The sequence below is a fragment of the Trachypithecus francoisi genome, unplaced genomic scaffold (assembly GCF_009764315.1).
Source record: "Trachypithecus francoisi isolate TF-2019V2 unplaced genomic scaffold, Tfra_2.0 Lachesis_group14, whole genome shotgun sequence".
NCBI lineage: Eukaryota > Metazoa > Chordata > Mammalia > Primates > Cercopithecidae > Trachypithecus > Trachypithecus francoisi.
In genome coordinates, this window is record NW_022681459.1 from 32,728,279 (window position 1) to 32,748,686 (window position 20,408).

General features: G+C 49.7%; 1 protein-coding gene across 4 annotated transcripts in view; it reads right to left on the reverse strand.

The window, feature by feature from the left end:
• The window catches only part of BCR (BCR activator of RhoGEF and GTPase), a 137,050-nt gene that overhangs the window by 85,794 nt on the left and 30,848 nt on the right, over window positions 1-20,408 (reverse strand). The gene's annotated exons all lie outside the window — the stretch shown is intronic.

Genomic DNA, 20,408 nt, shown 5'->3' on the forward strand with positions numbered 1-20,408 from the left:
CTGGGATTACGGGCAAGCCACTGTGCCCTGGTCCAATTTTAGAAAGGCACCCAGGTGTTCCTATGCAGCAGTAGAGGAAGGTAATTGTCTCAAAAACAAAATTCCTTCTTTCCCATTAGGAAAAAAGGACAGCTTTCATTTCCCAAGCATCTACCCATGCCAAACTGTTACTGCTAATCCCAACACAGCACTATAAGGTTTCTACAATAACTCTCATTTGACAGAGGGGAAAATAAGGCACAGAAAGAAACCATAACTGGCCTGGTGCATGATGAGGGTGACTCAGGCCCCGTCAGATGGTTCAGGATACTGTGCTCTCTACTCCACCTGTGGCCCCGGGGCCACATTCCCTGAAGGAACGCTATGTGTCCAAAACAACTGCATGGGATGGGTGCTCTAGGAAATGACAGCTGGATGTGCGGCTGGGGAGCAGGCTGGTGGAAAGGAAGGCCTGGCATGCAGGACAGGCAATTTTTGGGATCTTCTGGACATTTCCGAAGGTCTTTATGCACCAGTGGCCTGAAGCCTTTCTCGCTCTGGAAATGCAGGCAGGCCCTTCAGTGAACATGCAAATGGCCGTGCCTACCCTGCAAAGACCATTAAGTCATAGATAATGGAATTCGATAAAAGGGTCTGAAGCAAAGCAGGCAATGAGCAAACCCTGGGACACTGCTGAATAAACCAGCAGGAGGCAGAGAGAGGTGTTTCGCCTGGAAAAAAAAACCAAACACCAGGAAGGCCCAGCAGGCAGGCCTATATCTGCAGAGTGTATATCAGCCTAGCCCCGCTGGGGCAGGGGTCTTGGGAGGGGCCGCAGGAAAGTTACTGGGGTGGGCTGAGGTGATCAGTATGGGCCACCACCCTCAGAACGCTGTCTAAGAGCAGTAGTGGTCTATCCCAGGGAACACCACCACACACAGAGAGAAGGACATCTAAATGTAGAAGCTTGAACTTCCAATTCCAGGCAAGATGGAAAAGCACACAACACCCTTTCCCACTATCCACAGGTACAAATTCTGTGTAAAACTCATGACACCTCTATCATGGAACTCAAAAAGGTAGGTAAAGGCAGGAGGAATGAGCAGAGATTGCAGGACTTTAAGGACACCTCAGCAGTGATTTTTCTGTTTTTTTTTTTCAGTTTTTGGAATTTTGCCTCCCAGCCTGGGCACTAGAGTAGCTTGAAACTACCAACAGGCACAGACAAGAGGAAAAAAAGAAAGAACCAAACAGAAAAGCTTGCTCTCTCTAACCAAAGGCCCAAGAAGGAGAAATCCTGTGGATTGAATTCTTTTGGCTTTATCCACCTTTCCCCAGCAGAAACGTGTCCATTCCTCTCCCCAGAGATGCAAGCAGTGGCCTTCCTGGGGTGGAGGCCCGTGGACTCCTTCCACTCTACACTAGCCCAGCACCATCAAATAGGTGAAGCCCCTGTCCGCCTTCACCAGCACAGCAGCAGTGGACCCTCAGAGGGGAACTCCGGCAATAGTGCAGGGTAAAAGGCTAGAGCCCCAGCCTACTAATCAGAACATCTGGAAGGGTGGTCATGGGGAAGCAGAAAGTATAGGGAAGATCATGGAGAGGAAGGAGCTGGAGAAGGGATCCTTTAAATCTACATAAGAAGCCCTGGGCTCACCCCCAAACTGCACATGTGTGAAAACCCTTGGAATCAGCACAGCATAGATCACTGCCCAGTTTCAAACTAATCCCTGGGTGGTAAACAGCAGGGTGGATACTGGAACCACAGAGCAGAGAAAGTGAGACAGGATGTGCCGTCTGAATCTAACTGGGTTGACTGCCTATTTAAAAAAAAAAAAAATCAGTCAACATTTTCAGAACATTTAAACAGGGTCCCGAGTCTCATAACATTCTATTCAAGATGTCTGGGATATATCTCAAAATTACTTGACAGAGAACTAAGCAACATAAACTGTCAAAGGAAAAAGCAACCAACTAACATCAACCCCAAGATGACTCAAATGTTGGAATTATCAGAATAAGACTTTAAAGCAGGTATTACAACCATGCTCTAAGAAGAAAGGCAAAGACTCTTGAAACAAATAAAAAGACAGGAGTTCTTAGCCAAAAAAAAACCCAGAAGCTATAGAAAAGAACCAAACAGAAATTTAGAGCCAAAGAATAAAAAATCACCCGGAGGGGTTCAACAGCAGAATGGAGATGATAATGGAGTCAGTGAACTTAAAGATATAGCAATAGAAATATCCAATTTAAGTAACAAAGAGAAAACAAGAATGGAGAAAAATGAAATAAAACCTCAAGGATCTATGGAACAACATCAAAACATGCTGATGTCTAATTTCATGTCACAGGAGTGTCAGAAAGAGAGGAGATATGGACGCAGAAAACAGTATTGGAAAATATAATGGCCAAACACTTCCCAAATTAGGGGAAGAACACAAATTTACAGACCCGAGAAATGCAGTAAAACCCAAACAGGATAAAGAAAACCACAGCCAGACACATCATAATAAAAGTACAGAAAACCAAAGTTAAAGAAAAAATCTTGAAAGCAGTCAGAGAAAAAACAACATATAGGAGAATAAGGATTCAAGTAACTGTAGATTTCCCATAAGAAGCTATAGAGGCCAAAAGACGATGAAACATCTTAAAGTCCTAAAAGAAAGGAACTGTCGACCCAGAATGTTATATCCAAAGAAAATATCCTTCAGGAATGAAGGCAAAATAAAGACCTTCGCAGATGAAGGAAAACGAAGACTTAGCCCTATAAGGCCTCTTTTGAACTTCTGGCCGGAACTATAAGGTAGTGTGTTTTCTTGTTTGAAGTCACTAAGTTTGTGGCAATTTATTGCAGCTGCAATAGGAAACTAATATATTTATCTTTGACTAAAAATCAGTAACAGAATGACACCTGGAAAAACCTCCAAATACTTAGTAATTAAACATTACTATTAAACACTACTAAATGATCCACAGATGAAAAAGGAAGTCTCAAGGAAAATTAGAAAATGGTTTGGAATGAATGAAAATAAAAATGCAATATATAAAAATTTGTAGGATGCAGCTAAAGCAGTGCTTGGAGGCAAATTTATAGCATCAAATGTTTATATCAGAAAAGAGGAAAGGTCTCTAAAATTTTTTTTAAAAGATGAACAAAGTAAACCCAACAAGAAGAAATAATAGACTTCTAGCAGACTAACAAACACAAAAAGGCACAAATTACCAAAATCAGAAATGAAAGAGGGGATATCACTACTGATCCCACACACACGAAGAAGCTACTAGGGAAATACTGCAAACGACTCTGTGCACGTAAGTTTGGCAACTTAGATGAAATGGGCCAATCCCTTGAAACCCGCCGGTGAACACTCACCCTGACCACCATACCCCTAAACATTCATGGTGCTAACTAAGGCCTGCAGGAAAAAGAGCCCTGGGGCCGACAGTAACCTGAGGCAGACAGAACCATGACCCAACAGGCACAAGGACCTCACAACATGACCCAGGATTCTGGAAGATTTCTTAGATTCAAGAATCACCCTGGAAACCGAATCTCCAATAACTCAGGGCCTTAGAAGTTCTAAAAGGGCGCAGCACTGGTTGTACTATTGTGATCTGTACCAGCAAAGGGTCTGATGTGACAGGAGAGAGACCATCAGAAAGGTCAAAAGGTCATCTCCTAGAGGCCATCAAGGCCAATGCCCTGTGTCACCATGCAGCTGAAAACAGACTTGCAAATGGTTTCTCCTTCCCAGATGGGGATCTCTCACACTTCCCTGACAGCTTATCCCAGTGTTTAACCATGCTTACAGTCAAGATGTTCTTCCTTATGTCCTACAGGATGGCTGCAATTCCAGCTAATTTCCCCATTCCCTGTGCAGAGGGCTGGACCACAGGGGACGGCTTCCTCCCTGATAGTGGGCTGTGCGATTCACACACACAGCCTCCACTGTGTGGAGCCTCCACTGGTAACTGGGGGACACTGGGAGCTACTTAGCAGGGTTGTTTTAAGACTGAACACAATGGCAAAGTGTCTATTGCTACGCCTGGCACACAGTAGGTATGGAAAGTGGTAGTCACCATTAACAAGTGGCACTTGTCAGCCTGCTTCTCCCTGCTGTGAAAATCCACCTCCTCAAATACTTTATGAAAGACCCTATTTTCTACCCTATCAATCATTCATTCGGCTTGTCAGGCAGCTCCATATTTGCATGGTTTTAGCTTTGAAGGAATTTTTTTAAAAGCTCAAGGTGAACTGTGTTCCCAGCAAGCAGCTTGCCTATTTAAAAGGATCCTGCTCCAGACACCTCCAGGTCACCACTGGCAAATGTTCAATCCTGGCCTGGTCTCTGAACCAAGCAAGTCTAACTTCAATCTCCCCCAAATCCAAATTATAGGACTCTTGGCCCCTTTCAGGTGCAATTGAGGGGACCTGTCCATTCATATTGAACCTAGTTGAAAAGATATTCCGCTATTGCATGTTTCTCCATTTCTCTGTCTTATCCTAAAGGAGGGGTCAGCAAACTTTTCCTGCAAAGAGCCAGCTAATTATCTTCAGCTTTGCAAGCCACGTGGCATCTGTCTCAACTACTCAACCTTGCCATCACAGCATGAAAGCAGCCATACGCTATACATAAGCCAATGAGTAAGTTGTGTTCCAATAAAATTTTATTTACAAAAACAAGCAGCAGACAGGACTAAGCTGTAATTTGCCAACCCCTGGCCTAAATGTGAGGGAGAGGCCCCAACCACCACCCTTTCCTCCTACATTTCCCGCAGTCAACACAGACTTAGAAATTCACCACGGAGCTTAGGAACCTCTCTCTTCCTCTCTGCCTAGGCATTTAAATGCTGCCAAGAACCAATTAGCACAGGTAAAACACCATCAAGACAAAAGAATGTCCTTTGCTCTCTTACTATGTGGCAGCTGATACACCACCCCCGACACACACACACACACACACACACACACACACCACACACACACACACACACACACACACACACTCTCTCTCTCTCTCTCACAAACACTTACTGCCAATAAATATAAAATAATTACTTCAGGCCCCGTGGGAAGGATATTTCTGATGGGAAAGCTCACAACAGCCGACGCAGAAAATGTCAGCCAGGATCTTGATTCATACAGAATGGAGATTCTGCTGGAAAACAGCATAGGACATTTGAAGGAAATGAATCATTTACGGAGCGCAAGAAGGTTTGCACCGTTTCTCAGGCAACACCCCACCCCACCCTGCCCCACCCTGCCAGGGGACCCAGGCTCCGGCAGGTCCCAAAGAAAGGGCGCCGGATGTGGGCACACGAGAGTGCCAAGCCCAGCAGTTTGTTTGTGTAACTTTTCACTTGCCTACTTTTAGAAGGATCCAAAGCAGCCTTAAGAAATCAAACAGCGTAAAAATAAGGCCACTGGGAAGAAAACAAAAATGAAGGCTCAAAGCATGTTTCAGGCCCCGGGATGCACTGGCTGTGCAAAATGAACAGTGAATTGGCCCCCAGGCTCCCTGACAGCAAAGGCCAGAAAAGGGAGGAGTCTTGGATGACTGCCTTCCAATGACAGAACAGCTGGGATGCAGAAGCACAGGGACCTGGAATTCCTTACTGTGGATTCCTCAGCTCTGTGATTCTAACCCATCACTCTATCTGCTGAAGCGCATTGCAAATAAACCACGGTGTCAGTGGGATATAAACTAGAGGTAAAGGGTGAGAAATAAGCCCTGGGCCATCCCAGCCATCTCCAGACCCACAGAGACTTCCCCATACCCATGTCCTGATTAGCCACTAATGCAGACTGAAGGAGACTGAGCTTGGGCCACATCCTCCTGGTCCCCATGCAAGAGCCTGGAGGATGGCCCGGCAGTCCAGTCTCCAGCCAGCGGTCTTGCCTTCGGCAAAGTGCATGCCCTCCACCTGGCCTGGCCAGCTTGCCACAGGCAGGGTGTGAGAAGCAGGATGGGGACAGAGAGGAAATCTCAAAATAATCACAATGCATGCTACTCTGGGGTTCAGATGATAACTCTGGTCCATGCCCCTTAGGGTCAGGTGTCTTCTGTATTTAAATGGAAGAACCAAGGCACAGAGAAAAAAAAGCACCACAGACCAGTCAAGTCAATTCGGGTTCTCCTGTCTCAAACACTAGACTGTTCCTTTCATTGAACAGAAAATACTGAGTCTCAGAGGGGAGCTCATCTTATCCTGCTCCAGGGAAGCTTGGCTGCCTCCTGCTTGGGCACCCCTCCCTGCAGCATCCCGGCCACCTGCCCCAAATGCTGGGTCTCGGTAGCTGTCACCGAGCCAGTGGCCAAGAGGACCAGAGACATCTACAAGAATACTTGTTCCAGCCCCAAGAAGCAGGGTGCCTGCCAGGGGCCACTCTGTCCAGGTTTTGTTTTTTTGGGGGGTATGGAGTCTTGCTCTGTCGCCCAGGCTGGAGTGCAGTGGCGTGATCTCAGCTTACTGCAACCTCTATCTTCTGGGTCAAGCGGTTATCCTGCCTCAGCCTCCCAAGTAGCTGGAATCACAGGCGTGTACCACCATGTCAGGCTGATTTTTGTATTCTTAGTAAAGATGGGGTTTCACTGTGTTGGCCAGGCTGGTCCTGAACTACTGACCTCAAGTGATCCGACCGCCTCGGCCTCCTAAAGTGTTGGGATTACAGGCGTGAGCTGCAGCACCCGGCCCCTGAGCAGGTTTTGGAGGGCGTCCTTCCTTCTTGGAGGAGGCCAGAGTCTCTGGGCAGACTCGTGGCATCACAATGAGTGGGTAAGCCGGGAGTGGGCTCTTCCTTCAAGCCATCTGCCACCCCCCACCCCGCCGAGAGAATGTGGCTCACCTCACTTTGAGATGGCTCAGAGCAAGGCGGCAGTTTGACTCTCCTGGAGGCATAAGTGAGAGCTGAGCCTTAGAAGAAATGCCATCCACTCCAAGGCACTACCTAGCACTGACAGTTAGAAAGCAGCCATCACCACCACCTGGACCTCGGTCCTCCCCCTACAGTCCATAAAGAACTCTAAGAGTCGTTAACCAAGTAAAGGTATAAATGCCAGTGCAAAAAACCAATTCAGGCAGCCACCTGGGACAGGAGAGCCCTGGGGATCAGAGAGATGGCCCAGGACAACAGCAGTGACCACTGTGTAGCGGCCACAGTCGAGATATCTGCGCCCAAGCCTATCTTCCTGTTGTGGAGTCAGTCCCTGTCTCTGCCATTTCAGCACCAGCTTCCTTTAGACCATGTGGAAAAAAGAGATAAAACTGTCCCTCCAAACCAGCGGGTGAGATAAGGGCACTCCTGCCTGTCCCTGTGTGTCCCATATGGGGTCCGGGGCATCAGGGCCTGTGCCTCTGGGAAAGGCAGGAAAAGGCGTCCCCGTGGGGAGGCAGGGCCTTGGCCAGGAATCATTTAGCGGGGAGAGGAAGGAAAAGGTCAGCAAAGTGCTCCCATTACAGGGAGGACAGGGATCAAAGCCCACTGGCTGTCAATGTCAGGAGGAGAAGCGGGATGAAAACCACATGGCAATCAGGGTCTAGAAACAAAACCTGAAATCTCGCTGTGCACTGGGAAGGTGGGAGAATCGCCTGGACCCTCGCCAACTGGAGTGGAGGAGGTCGCAGACCCCACAAAGCCAGGCCCTCCTGGCCACTGCCGCCTTCCTGAGCCCTCCTCCTTGAGCCCCTCCTCACTGCAGCCGAGGGCCCAGCCAGCAAGAATAGGGGGGCTGATACTAGGAGAAGAGGGGAGAAGGGAGCGACTGTGCACACAGAGCTTTGGATATGCTCTCATTTCATCTTGAGAGGCACCATAGGAGGGAGTCAGCATCTGCATCTACGAGATGCTAAGAAATGTATGCAAAGCCCAAAGCCCAGCCTCGAGGTCCCTGCTCCTGTCCCACAATGTGCCACACACACAGGTCCATGCACTCACACACCCATACATGGACACTTGAAGATATGCATGTACACACACAAATGTGCACATACAATGTGCACATACAAATGCTCGCACATGCTCACATTCACACCCCAATTTCCTTGGTGGAGTTCTTGTCACACTGCTAGGTGGTCACCCTCCACCCACTCCAAGGTACCACCCCTTGTGCTATGGACTGAATACTGTATCTCCCACCAAAGCTCTTATGCTGAAGCCTAACCCCCAATGTGATAATACTAAGAGGTGGGGCTGCTGGGAGGTGATGAGGTCGTAAGGGTGGAACCCTCAGGAATGAAATTAATGCCCTTACAATAAGAGGCCCAAGAGAGCTTCTCTGGCCTTTCTTCCACAAGAAACACAGCAAGAAGACGCCATCTATGAAGCAGGGAGCCCTTATCTAACATGTAATCTGTAGGTGCCTTGATCTCAAACTTCCCTGAATCCAGAACTGTGGGCACTAAATCTCTCTTGTTTATAAACAGCCCAGCCTGGCATTTTGTTATGGCAGCCTGACACCTAAGACTAAGACACCTTGTTATTCTCTATCAGAAGCAGGAGAGATGCTGCCCAGAGACTAGGACTGGAATTCCACCCAGGTAACCACCTCAAGGTTCCAATGGCATGAGGGAGGAAGGCTTGGGCTCTTGAACTCAGCTCCACAGGCCCAGATAACGTGGCCCACGTCTAGTCTGTTCCACAAGCGTGCTGTTGGTCACAGCCCCTAAGCCCATGGGCCTCCTGCCATCCTCTCCTCTCCCAGGCCACATCTCCTTCTACCTTTCGCCCTTCGCCAAATCCCACCCTCTCTTAGCCTTCTCTACAAAACCTACACTCCTCTGCCTCCTTCCTCCGGAACAATTTCCCCTGCTCTGAACTTTCTCAGCACTTAGCACTTGTGCAATTTATCTGACAATTGTATCAACCTTTTCCACCAACACACTGTGAATTACCACTTTACTTCTTATTTTAATCTTCATATGCTGTGTTCCACCTTCCCACTTAGCCTGGAAACTTGGCCAGAATCAGACGGTTTTCTGTGCCTTACTGTGCCTAGTAAGGGGCCCAAGACGCGCCAGGCAGGTGTGTCACTGTTCACTCTGCAAGCATTAGCTGAGCACCTACTACATGCCTGACATTGTTTTAGGCACTGCAGATGTAGAAGTGAACAAAGCACACAGTAACTGCAGGAAACTAATGGCAGGAAACTTGCTCCACAGGCAGACCAAGAGGAGTGACAGGTGAGAAGAGACGGGGAGGGCTATCACTTCTCTCTTTCTCTCTCTCTCTTTTTTTTTTTTTTTAGGCAGTCTCACTCTGTTGCCCAAGCTGGAGTACAGTAACATGATCTCAGCTTACTGCAACCTCTGCCTCCCGGGTTCAAGTGATTCTCCTGACTCAGCCTCCTGAGTAGCTGGAATTACAGGCGCCCGCCACCACGCCCGGCTAATTTTTGTATTTTTAGGAGAGACAGGGTTTCACCATGTTGGCCAGGCTGGTCTCGAACCCCTGATCTCAAGTAATCCACCGCTTCTGCCTCCCGAAGTGTTAGGATTACAGGCGTGAGCCACTGAGTCTGGCCAGCTGTCACTTCTCATAACAAAGACAACCCCGCCATCCTGAAAGCTGCCCCATGAAGAAAAGTGGGAATAGACAGAAACTCTAGTAAGCCTGGCGGAAAAACAAAAATGACTCTTGCCATTGATTGAGGATCTGGCCTGAGTCCTGAGAAATAAGGACCCTGCCCCCTACCAGACCTAATCAGAGCCAGCAGCTTTCCCTAAGAAGCACTGAGCAGTGTGCGCATCCTCGTGTGGCCTCTTCATTCAGCATGAAGATGCAGGAATGGGGCTCCCCAGAACCCCCCAGCCCTTTGCTCCAAACCTATCATCCTGGACGTCTCCTGTGAAGACATCTCCCATCTGCTCTGGTCCTAAGGGAGGTGCATGGGGAGACAGGAAAACCATCATTTAGACCCCTGATGAAGGAGAACTGGGTGAAAGAGGGAGGGGAGAGAAGCAGCAGACCGGATGGGGCAGAAAACCCTTCAGAGGTGCTGAGACATGGTCCCCCATGGCTCCTCTGCAAAGCAAAGGTGACTCCACTCTCTCTAGGGAGGCTCAACCTCAAACATGCGCCTCGGAAGCCTGAAGTCTCAGTCTGATGTATGAGCAGGTCATTTTCCATCTGCATCGCCATCCTCCAATTTGTAAAAGACGGAGCAAACAGTGGATACAAATTACTCATGCACTAGGAAGAATGAAGTATTGCATCTGAAGCAATTCTAGTTTGCTGTCAAGGAAGCTGAACCAGAAAGTAATGAGAAGGTACTGCGAGCTCATTAGAGTGAGAAACTCAACCCAAAGAGGCCATCACCTCTGCAAATCCTGCCCTACCATCAAAGGGGCGGGTTCTAACAGACAGGCTTCAAAGATACCAAGAGGCAACGACGTGAGAGCAACTCCTGTGTGTGTCCCTGGGGACAGTCTACTGAAGAAAGCAAACCTAGCCCCTTATCCAAAAGGGGAACCACGGCATGAAATAAATCTCCCTGGAAGCCCACAGTGCAAACTGGCTGCTCTCGCTGATGCACCAACAATTCCAGGAAACAGTGAGAGTGAAGGTGGGAACGCAGGCCCAGAGAGCATGGTTGCCCAGCTCCGAAACCAACACCCACAGCTGATTTTCATTATATCCCAGAAGCATGCAAAGAGTGTGAATGAAATACCAAGTATATACAGTAAGAGAAAGTGAGCTGAGCTTGCAAGTGGGTGGAGAAGAAACGCACTCCCCGGGCAGCCTCAGGGACTCAGAAGCCCTGCTTCCAGCTCCCGTAGCAGACCAAGCCTGGGTGGGGCTAGGCTCAGGAATCCCCATGTTCTCAGCACTTCATACCTGAACCCAACCTGGAAGTAAATGCTCCTCCCAAGACAGTCATAGCCACTGAGCCAAATGACCCAGGTAGAGAGGCAGCAGGAGCTGGCAGACACAGAGGCCATTCCCTGACACCTGGCTCTGGCTTCTCCAAGGGAAGTCACTCACCCCTGCTTTCCTAGAACCAAACACGCAGCTGTCACTACAGCAGGGTCACAATCCCATGGATGGTAGGTGAAACTTCAAGGTAACCTTCCTCCTTTCAGGAAAACGTTCGACAGAGGGGGTAGATCCTGTTGGTCCCCATGCAAGGGGTGAAGTGGTTCAAGCACCATGGGAGTGGGAGCACAGCAGGACCCCGGCACGCACTACTGGACATGGAGCTCTAGAGGGAGCCGTGCTCGGACAGCCTCAAAGATCAGGTGGCAGAACAGCTCCTCCCTTCTGTGCAGCCACACATGACACCAGCCAGCCCCAAGGGGCCATGTCCTCCGAGTAAGAAGCAACGGTAACAGGATGGCTCAATGCTCCAGAACTGCAGGCTTGGAGGCAAGAAGGCGGTACACACACAAGTACCAAAGGGAGCCCAGATGGTGCAGGAAGGAGGCATGAAGGAGGGACTGAGAGCAGCCGGAGGAGGGGTACAAGTTACATGCAGGCCAGGGAGAGAGAACGACATGGGGTGGGACAATAGTGGCGACTGCAGAAAGTAGCCTCAAAGCCGGACACAGAGGACAGAGATGGGCAGGTGGAGACATTGTGGGTGACATTCTAGGCAAGGAGAGGGGTGCAGGAAGCACACAGAGGGGTAGCGGGGGACTCTCAGAACTAGCAGAGAGGAGGGAGCTGTGCTCCCGCACTGCCAGTGCCCACGAGCGTGGAGGGTCCTGCACTCCTGTCTGCCTGAGATGCGTGGCCTTGACCTTCAGCCTATGGGCAACTCAGAGGTTTGTGAGAAGGGAACAGCGGTCAGGCCCCAGTGAGGATGAATTTGGCCACGTAATAGTGGACATGGGCAGGACCCGGGGACAGAGGCCAAGGGTGGGACAGGGTCAGAACACCCCACTGGGCTCCACATAAGGATGACTCTGGAGGCATGGTGGGGAGAGGCTTGGGATCTGGGGGGAGGCTTTATGCTAAAATAACATCGTCTAACATAAGGAACAGACCGTGAAAATGCCAGCCGCCCATTCAAGTGTCTTTGGTGGGCACGCTCAGCTTTCGCCAACTCACTGGAATTTTCAGCTTTGAGAAACACCTACCCAGTTGGAAGACATGCCCCACCAGGGCCATCTGTTGGCTTAAGGGCTCTGCTGTTTCACTTTCTCCCCTCCCCCTGGATTATTTTTAAAAGATTAGGTTTCCTGTTTTCACTGCCTGGTTGGCCTGGCCCTCCGTCCATCCATCCATCCGTCGTCACAGCCATTAGGGCAGTGGCATGGCAGGAATGGGCTGGAAGCCTCAGGCCCTCTCAGCTCCATAACGAGGGATCAGCGACCTCCTCACCCGGCACCAGCTGGCCACTCTGTAAACACCGCTTCCTCCCTGTGCAGGGCCAGGCTGCGACCTCTTCCTCGGCAAGGGGCCTCTTAATGAAACAAGTCAACAGGCAATTTTTCCTAGCTGCTGACAGCCGCTCACCCTCAGAACGGGCTCATTCCAGGACAGAAAAAAACAGCCCTTTACAGGAGTCCCCTCTGCCTTGCCTCCCCTCCACCAGCATCGGGGTACAGGTGAGCCAGGCTGTCCTGGGTGAGGCCCCATGGGTCCTCACTATGAGGACCAAGGTCCATGCCTGTCCAGTCGCTTGTGGCTTGAGTGGTGATCAGAGATCAGCACACTGTTCAGCTTGTCCCTAGATGAGTCTCACAGCTGAAGAACAGCCACCAGCCTCACCTCCGCACCCTGCCACTGAGCAAACCAGACCCCTCCTCACCATCAGACCAGAGACTGGCAGGGGCTGAGGTGGTGGCTACCCAGCTCTCCGTTTCCATAGTGGCCCCATGCCAAGGCTGAGCAGGGACAACTAGTGGGTGGGGGAGTTTCCACCAGCTTTATCTGCCTTATATAGTGGCGGTTCCCCTGAATGCTGTCTGGTTAAGAGTTCTGTGGTTAGCAAGTAAAAAGTTGAAACTCGGTGGGTCAGGGAAGGGAACACAGTTTCAGGTCACCCTGGGCGTAAGGCACTGTCCCAGGTCACCTCCTGCGATCCTCACATGCCCCAGATGCTCACCCAGCTCCGGGGGCTCAGACCTGCCTGCCCAGATCTGCCTGGAAGCCAGGACACTGGCAGGGCACAAGGGTCAGGTCAGAGCACAAACCCCACACCGAGGGGACAGCACCGGGGTCGTGATGACAGAGGGGTCCAGAATGAAGAGAATGATAAGGGTAGGGATGCCGATGCGACAGGGTTACTGCAAGCCCCAAGTTTCCCAGGAGCCAGGCCCATTTGCCTGGAGCAGGTTCACACCCCTTCCCTGCAGGGCCTGACTCTCCTCCCCAAGGCAATGTAAGAGCCTGGGCCACGGCTCTCCCACCAGCAGGATCTGGCCGTCAAGGCCTTTCCTGTCCAAGCAGACAGCCACAACTGCAAATCACTGCCTACCCGGGAGCTCTAGCCTTCACGGGAGCGCCCTCCCTCCAGGTCTCACGAGCATCCCACATGCAGGCAAAGTGTGGTTTCCCATGTATTTATTTATTCCACTTTTTATTTTCAAACATTTACAAACTTACTGAGAACTTGTAAGAGTGCAAATAACCATCTGTTTAAGAAACAACAATGACCTTAAAAAGGAGCCTGAAGAATTGACAATTCCACATTCCCCACCCACTTCCCTAACTCCAGTCAACCAGACAATACTGTCCTTGGACACCAAGGTTCTCACTGATGCCCCCAATCCTACATAAGTAAGCTTTGGCGTACGCCTACCTTACAGAGGAGGCCAACCAATGCCCCTATGGCCTGGGTCCATTCATGCTGAACCCAAGGCCTATCCCTCCATCAAGGTCAGCAAGGTGAAGAGAGAGCACCAGAGCTTGAAGGCACCCCATGGTGTGGTCCCTATCTTGGACATCTTCTTCCTGAAGGCCAGGCTGCAGAGGTCCTGCGCTGGCCAAGCCTGCAAGTTCATGGGACCTAACAGCGGATCTGACACCCCAGCAATCTTGAACTAGGAGTCCAGTGTATAACACGCTAAGGATTTTTACTTTAAATCTACTACATAACATGGCCAGCAAAAATCTAAAAGAGTCATCTACAACCTCACCTCCTCTACCAATGGTCTAGGATCGTTTTCCCACAGTCACTTCCAGTCCCTGTCCTGTGACTGTGTAACTAAAATCCTGTGGTGGAAGCAATCACCAGAGCCCCTGAGAACCATGCCTTGTGTCCACATGACACTGCTGCTCCTCCCATCAAGAGGTAGAGTCCAGCTTTCTACCCCCGCTTGGATCTGGGCAGGACTTGCGACAGACTGTGACCAACAGAATCTGGTGGAAGTTCAGTTGAGAAGTTCCATAGCCCAGGCCTCAAGAAGCCGTGCAGTATCCACCTTTGCTCTTGGAACCTACCCTCCATGAGAAGCAACTCAGGCTACAGTGTAGAACAATGACAGACCACAAGGAGAGAGAGGTCTCCGCCTTCCGGTGTCCCTACCAAGTCCTTAGCTACAAGGGTTAGGCCACCTCAGATGCCAGCGGCAGTCAAACCACACACTGAACACAGTCACATGAGCAAGCCTGTGTGACAGCAGAAGCACCTCACACCAAGCTAGATCGCACTGTGATTGAATCACATTGTTTTAAGCCTCCAAGCTTTGGGATGGTTTGTTACCCAGCAAGAGATGACTGATACAAATCATCACACTTTGGGCATCTCACTTTTTCCACTTAAGACAATGTTCCACGTTGCTAATTCATCTTCATCTTTACCATCTGAGGACAATGACAGAATAGTCTACTGAGCTAATGGAACCCCTTTTGTATTGCAGGATGCTCAGTTTGTTTCCAGCTTTCCACTGTTATGAATACAATGAATAATTTCACATAATAGCACCGAAAAGGAAAAGGGGGAAATAATTTTCCTTAGGAAAATGCCCTAGGGTGGAATTACTGCATCTGAGATTATAAACATGGTAATGCCTCTCGAACAATGTAAGCACAGAATTCAAAGTGAAAGACATCCTTGTAGCATGATTTTAAAAGGAGGCAGTGAGTACACTTGGTTTTGCAGAAACACAGGCATTCATGTTCTGAAGCCAGGCCCCACAAAAATCGGTGGTGTTGCCAACACTTATCAGAGCCACTCAGGCTGGACCAGAGCGGAAAGAACTCGGAACACCTATCCATAAAACGTGCCCACAGCTTCCTCCGAAACACTCAAGGGAAACAGAAGGTTATATATAAGACATTTCTCAGTTAGACTTGGTAATTACCAGCTCAGCCAGATTTCCTCAACATGGCAAAATTAAAGGGAATGTGGTAATTCTAGAAAATGACCCATGTTTACAGGAAAGGTGAAATTCCTGGAGTCTCAGTCACCATCTAATTCCTGGATTAACTGGTCCCATATCCCTTATACATATGCCCATCCCCTGAAGGCAGGCTCTAACTTTGGGTTCCTGAGCTGCTGAGTGGGGTGCAGAACCACTGTCCCAACCTATGAAGAAGGCCCTACTAGACCCGTCCACTTTGTTCCACTTAGGAGGCAGTGTCATAACTAAGCGGGGTCCCTGTCCTACCGCCACTCTGCTTTCATCACTGACTTGCCCAAGGACAACCAGCCCCGAGGTTTGTACCTGTCCCCATCAGCAGACGGAATTACACTGAAACACCTCCCATCTCCCCTGAACCATAGCTGAGGCTCACCACTTCCCAGAAATGGCTGGCTCAAGCTCCCAGAGAAGGTGGCAGAAAACAGGTATGGGGCTTGAAGCCAGAGGCTTGAAGCCAGAAACCCTCCTTTCCAAGAACTGCCCCCCTCTTTATCAAGTGACATGCCACATTCCAGAAAGCTATGATCACAGTAGTTACTCAACAGAATGGGAAAGGTTCTCCCCTCTCCCACTAGTGAGCAGATGGCTGAGTGGTACCTGGGTCACATGTGCAGGACAGAGCTGTTAGCAAGTGGTCAAGAGTAAAAGCATGTGTACCCATGTTCACAGCAGCATGCTTTACAAAAGGCAGAAACAAGCCAGGTGTCCATCCACCAATGGATGGATAAGCAAAATGTGGTGCAGACATATAATGGAATGTTATTCAGCCTTAAAATGGAAGAAAATTCTAATACATGCCACAGCAAGGATGAAACTTGAGGACATTATGTTAAGTGAAATAAGCCAGATGCAAATGAACAAACGCTGTAGGATTCCACTCATACGAGGTCTCTTTAGTCAAATTCATAAAGACACAGAGTAGGATGGCTGTGGCCGGGGCCGAGGGAGGAGGGAGTATAGAGTTGTTTACTGGCTATAAATGGGTACAGACTTTCAGTCTGGGGAAGATGAAAAAGTTCTGCAGATGGATAGTGGTGATGGCTGTCCAACACCGTCAATGTAGTTAATGTCATGGATCAATCGTATACTTAAAAATGACTGAAGTGGTAAATTTTACATTATGTATAGTTTATCATAATTAAAAAAAAAAAGAGTAAAAACAAAGCCCAGCCTACTTTGATCCCCTCCAAATGCAGGTTTGGACAATGCACACTCACAAACACAGACTCTTTCTCTGCTCTGAGAAGGAAATCGTGCCAGGTTCCCTGCCTAGCCAACTCCACCTAAAAGAAGACACAGGCAACATAGGGAGCTGATCCCCAGAGAGCATCCTCACAGCTCCCCCGTCCCCGCCCTGGGAGGGCACACGAGGCACGAAATAATCCACCTGAGCAGAGAAACAGTCGGACGGAAACGCAGGTCCTCCTGGCCACAGCATAGGCCACAGGGGTGGAAGGCTGGGACCGCCAAGAACAGCGCCTCCCAAGCCAGGTCCTCAGAGCCCAGGTTGGGTGGGGAGGCTGAGCTGGGCAGGCTTCAGGACCTGTGGCTCCTCTTTCATCTTTTTCATGTACTGGGGGGTCATCTGAAATACCATTTGCAAAGAAGGGATCTATCCCTAAAATAAAACCATTTGAAAAAAACTACTGCTGAGAAATAACACCCCAGGCTTTTCCAACTCTGATGGAAAAAGGCGGCTTCCCATCTCCCACTTTAGCCCTTTAAAAAAAAAAAAAATCCAGCCAGCTGATAAAGCAGCCAACATCCTCTCCTGCTATCTGTCATAACAGCAACTACGATAACAACAATAAAATGAGAATAACAAGTGTTATTAAGCACTCAGGGCATGCCAGCAGCCACGCTAAGTGCTTTTTTTACACGCATCATCTCATTTAATCTTCATGGCAAGTCCCTGAGTCAACAACTACTGGGATTTCTATTTCACAGATGAAGAAACTTACTGTATTTTATCCATTATTAGGCATGCATTTTCCCCAAATTTCAACGTAATTCAAAGTGGAATCACGCATCTCACCCTTCTCAATGATAACTGGAAGTATTACCTTCCTTCTTTTTTTTAAAGAGACGGGGTCTTGCTCTGTTGCCCAGGCTGAAGTACAGTGGTGCAATCATAGCTCACTATAGCCTTGAACTCCTGGGTCACTCAGGCGATTCTCCTGCCTCAGCCTCCTGAGTAGCTGGGACTACAGGCATGCACCACTATGCCCTGCCAATTAATATTTTTACTTTTTTTGGAGAGATGAGGTCTCACTTTCTTGCCCAGGCTGGTCTCAAACTCCTGGCTTCAAGCAATCTTCCCACCTTGGCCTCCCAAAGAGCTGGGATTAGAGGCGTGAGCCACGACGCTCAGCCTGCTGCCTTCCTTCTTAGTGGCACATCCACTAACAGTGTGCCTTACCCTAGAGGGAATCTCAGAGTGAATGACATGCTCAGTGCACAGGCTGGGACCTGGCTCTGTGTCCCTCCGGAATTTGAGCCCTTAGCCATTGTGCCTGACCATCCCTCAAAGGAGCGACTCTCCAAATCTCTCAGCCCAGCCCCTGACTTCTGCATGGAGCCTCACTCAGGGTCCCCAGGACTCAGGAGCACAAGTCAGCAACGCTGCCATCCCACAGCCTGGCTGGCACCTACCCTGGCAGGCAGAGACCTGGATGTACCCACCAAGGACAGCCAAGCTCAGGGCCACGAGTGTCTGTGGAGAGACAGCTGCAGCGGTCAGCCGCATCCTCTCTGGGAAGGCTTTCCTGAGAGCCAGACAAGCAAGGAGATAGGTGACTGAACCCAAGGGTCAGAACAAAACTAGACAAGGGAGGTTCTTGTGGCATGTCCCCAGGAGCAGCACTCGGCGAGGAAGCCCAAAAGCCTCCCAAATTAGAGAGAATGCTCATCTGACTGCCAGTCCTTGTCCTTTTTGAGGCTAGCAGCCTCCCAGGAATTAAGTTAAAGCCGCCGTCCCTCACATCGCCAAGTCCTCTGCAGACAAGACACTGATTTATGACCAAATAATTCATACTGTGGTCTGGGTAATATTCAAAACAGGGTGTGCAGCTTGCAGCTGCCACATCGCTTGCCCAGAGAGCAGGTGCATCTATGTTCCTCTTCAGTGAGGAAACAAACCAATGGACAGAGTCATAAACGCCACCTCCATCAGAATTGGAGTGAGCAGCCCATGGAGGCTGTGTGTGTTGAGAGACAGCAACGCTCACGGGTAGACACAATCCACGAGCCAAGTCGACACGCTCATTCCAAAAGGAATGAGCCCCTGTGTCTCCAGAGCAAGCACTGCACTTCTGCTGGAGATGCTGGTGGCCCTGCAACAGAGAAGGCCGCCCCAGGCCCCACAGAGTCCAGTGGGCACTTACTCCAAGCCTTACTCCAGTGCTGGGATTTTCTGCACCTATGCAGCAACAACTCCATCAAGCTTCCCAGAAGCCAGTGTACTCCCTGCTAAGGCCCTGGGGTCCTGAGTAACACATGTCTCTATAGACTCCAAATACTACAGCAGTTCCTGGGGACACCTGTCAGCAGTTTCAGATCCAAGGACTATGGACAGTGAAGGGATCCCACTTTGACCACAGCCCATCCTTCGGGGTCCCCTCCTGTACAAACCCAGTGTGTCTGCCAATCCTAACTGCAGAGCTCAGATTCTGGGCTGTAGGCGTCCATGTGGCTCGATGGCTTCTCTCCTCTCTCCAGCCCGCTTCCCAGGGTCTGGCCACTCCGGCAGCAAAGATAACAAAGAACCCAGCCACAGGAAGAGGAGAAGTTCATGGGAAAGCGGCAGTACCCTTACAGAGGTCGGAGAGTATAGTTTCCTGTCCACATGCCACTTCTGGGGTCCAGACCCTTATGGGAGGATGAGGGTAGGGCTGGCAGGAACCCGGTTATGGGGCGGGGGAGTCCTGCAGACAGCAGGGAAGTGGGAAGAGGGAGGGGTTTTGTTTTAGGGCACCCCAAAAGGAGCAGCTCCAAATCTGGAGGGAAAGGTCCAGGCTCAAGGAAGAACTGAGGACAAACAGAGTGAGAACAGTTCCACCAGCCCCCTACCCCCCGAGGGTGAGATGTGGCCTGGAAGATAGGACTTCTATTAAGAAGCTCTAAGATAATCCCAGCACTCTGGGAGGCCAAGGCGAGTGGATCACCTGAGGTTAGGAGTTTGAGACCAGCCTGGACAACATGGGGGAAACCCTGTCTCTATTAAAAATACAAAAAAAAAAAAAAAAAAATTAGCCAGGCGTGATGGTGGCCGCCTGTAATCCCAGCTGCTTGGGAGGCTGAGGCAGGAGAATCCTTGAACCCGGGAGGCGGAGGTTGCAGTGAGATCATACCACTGCACTCCAGGCTGGGTAATAGAGCGAGACTGTCTCAAGAAAAAAAAAAAAAAAAAGAAGAAGAAAAAAAGCCGGGCGCAGTGGCTCATGCCCGTAATCCTAGCACTTTGGGAGGTCAAGACGGGCGCATCACGAGGTCAGGAGATGGAGACCATCCTGGCTAACACTGTGAAACCCCGTCTCTACTAAAAATACAAAAAAGATTAGCTAGACGTAGTGGCGGGCACCTGTAGTCCCAGCTACTCGGGAGGCTGAGGCAGGAGAATGGCATGAACCCAGAAGGTGGAGCTTGCAGTGAGCCGAGATCGTGCCACTGCACTCCAGCCTGGGCGACAGAGCGAGACTCTGTCTCAACAACAACAACAAAAAGAAGCTCTAAGAACTCTGTCACCAAAAGCCATGTACCATGTGATCCCAGAAAAGACAAATCCATAGGGACAGAAAGCAGATTGGTGGTTGCCAGGACTAAGGGAAGAAAGGGATGGGGAGAGAGTGCTAATAAGTACAGCATTTCTTTTGGGGGGAAGAAAATGATCTGTAATCAGACAGTGATGATGAGTGCACAACTCTGAGATAACACTAACCACCACTGAATGGTCCACTTTAAAGGGGTGAACTCTATGGTATGTATGTTACATCTGAATAAAGCTGTTAGTAGGATAAAAAGGGGAAGAACAGTACTGACCCATCTGTGGGATGAAACAATCCCCGGTAATAAAAAGGAATGCACCATCGGTACACACAACTTGCATGAATTTCAAATGCATTATC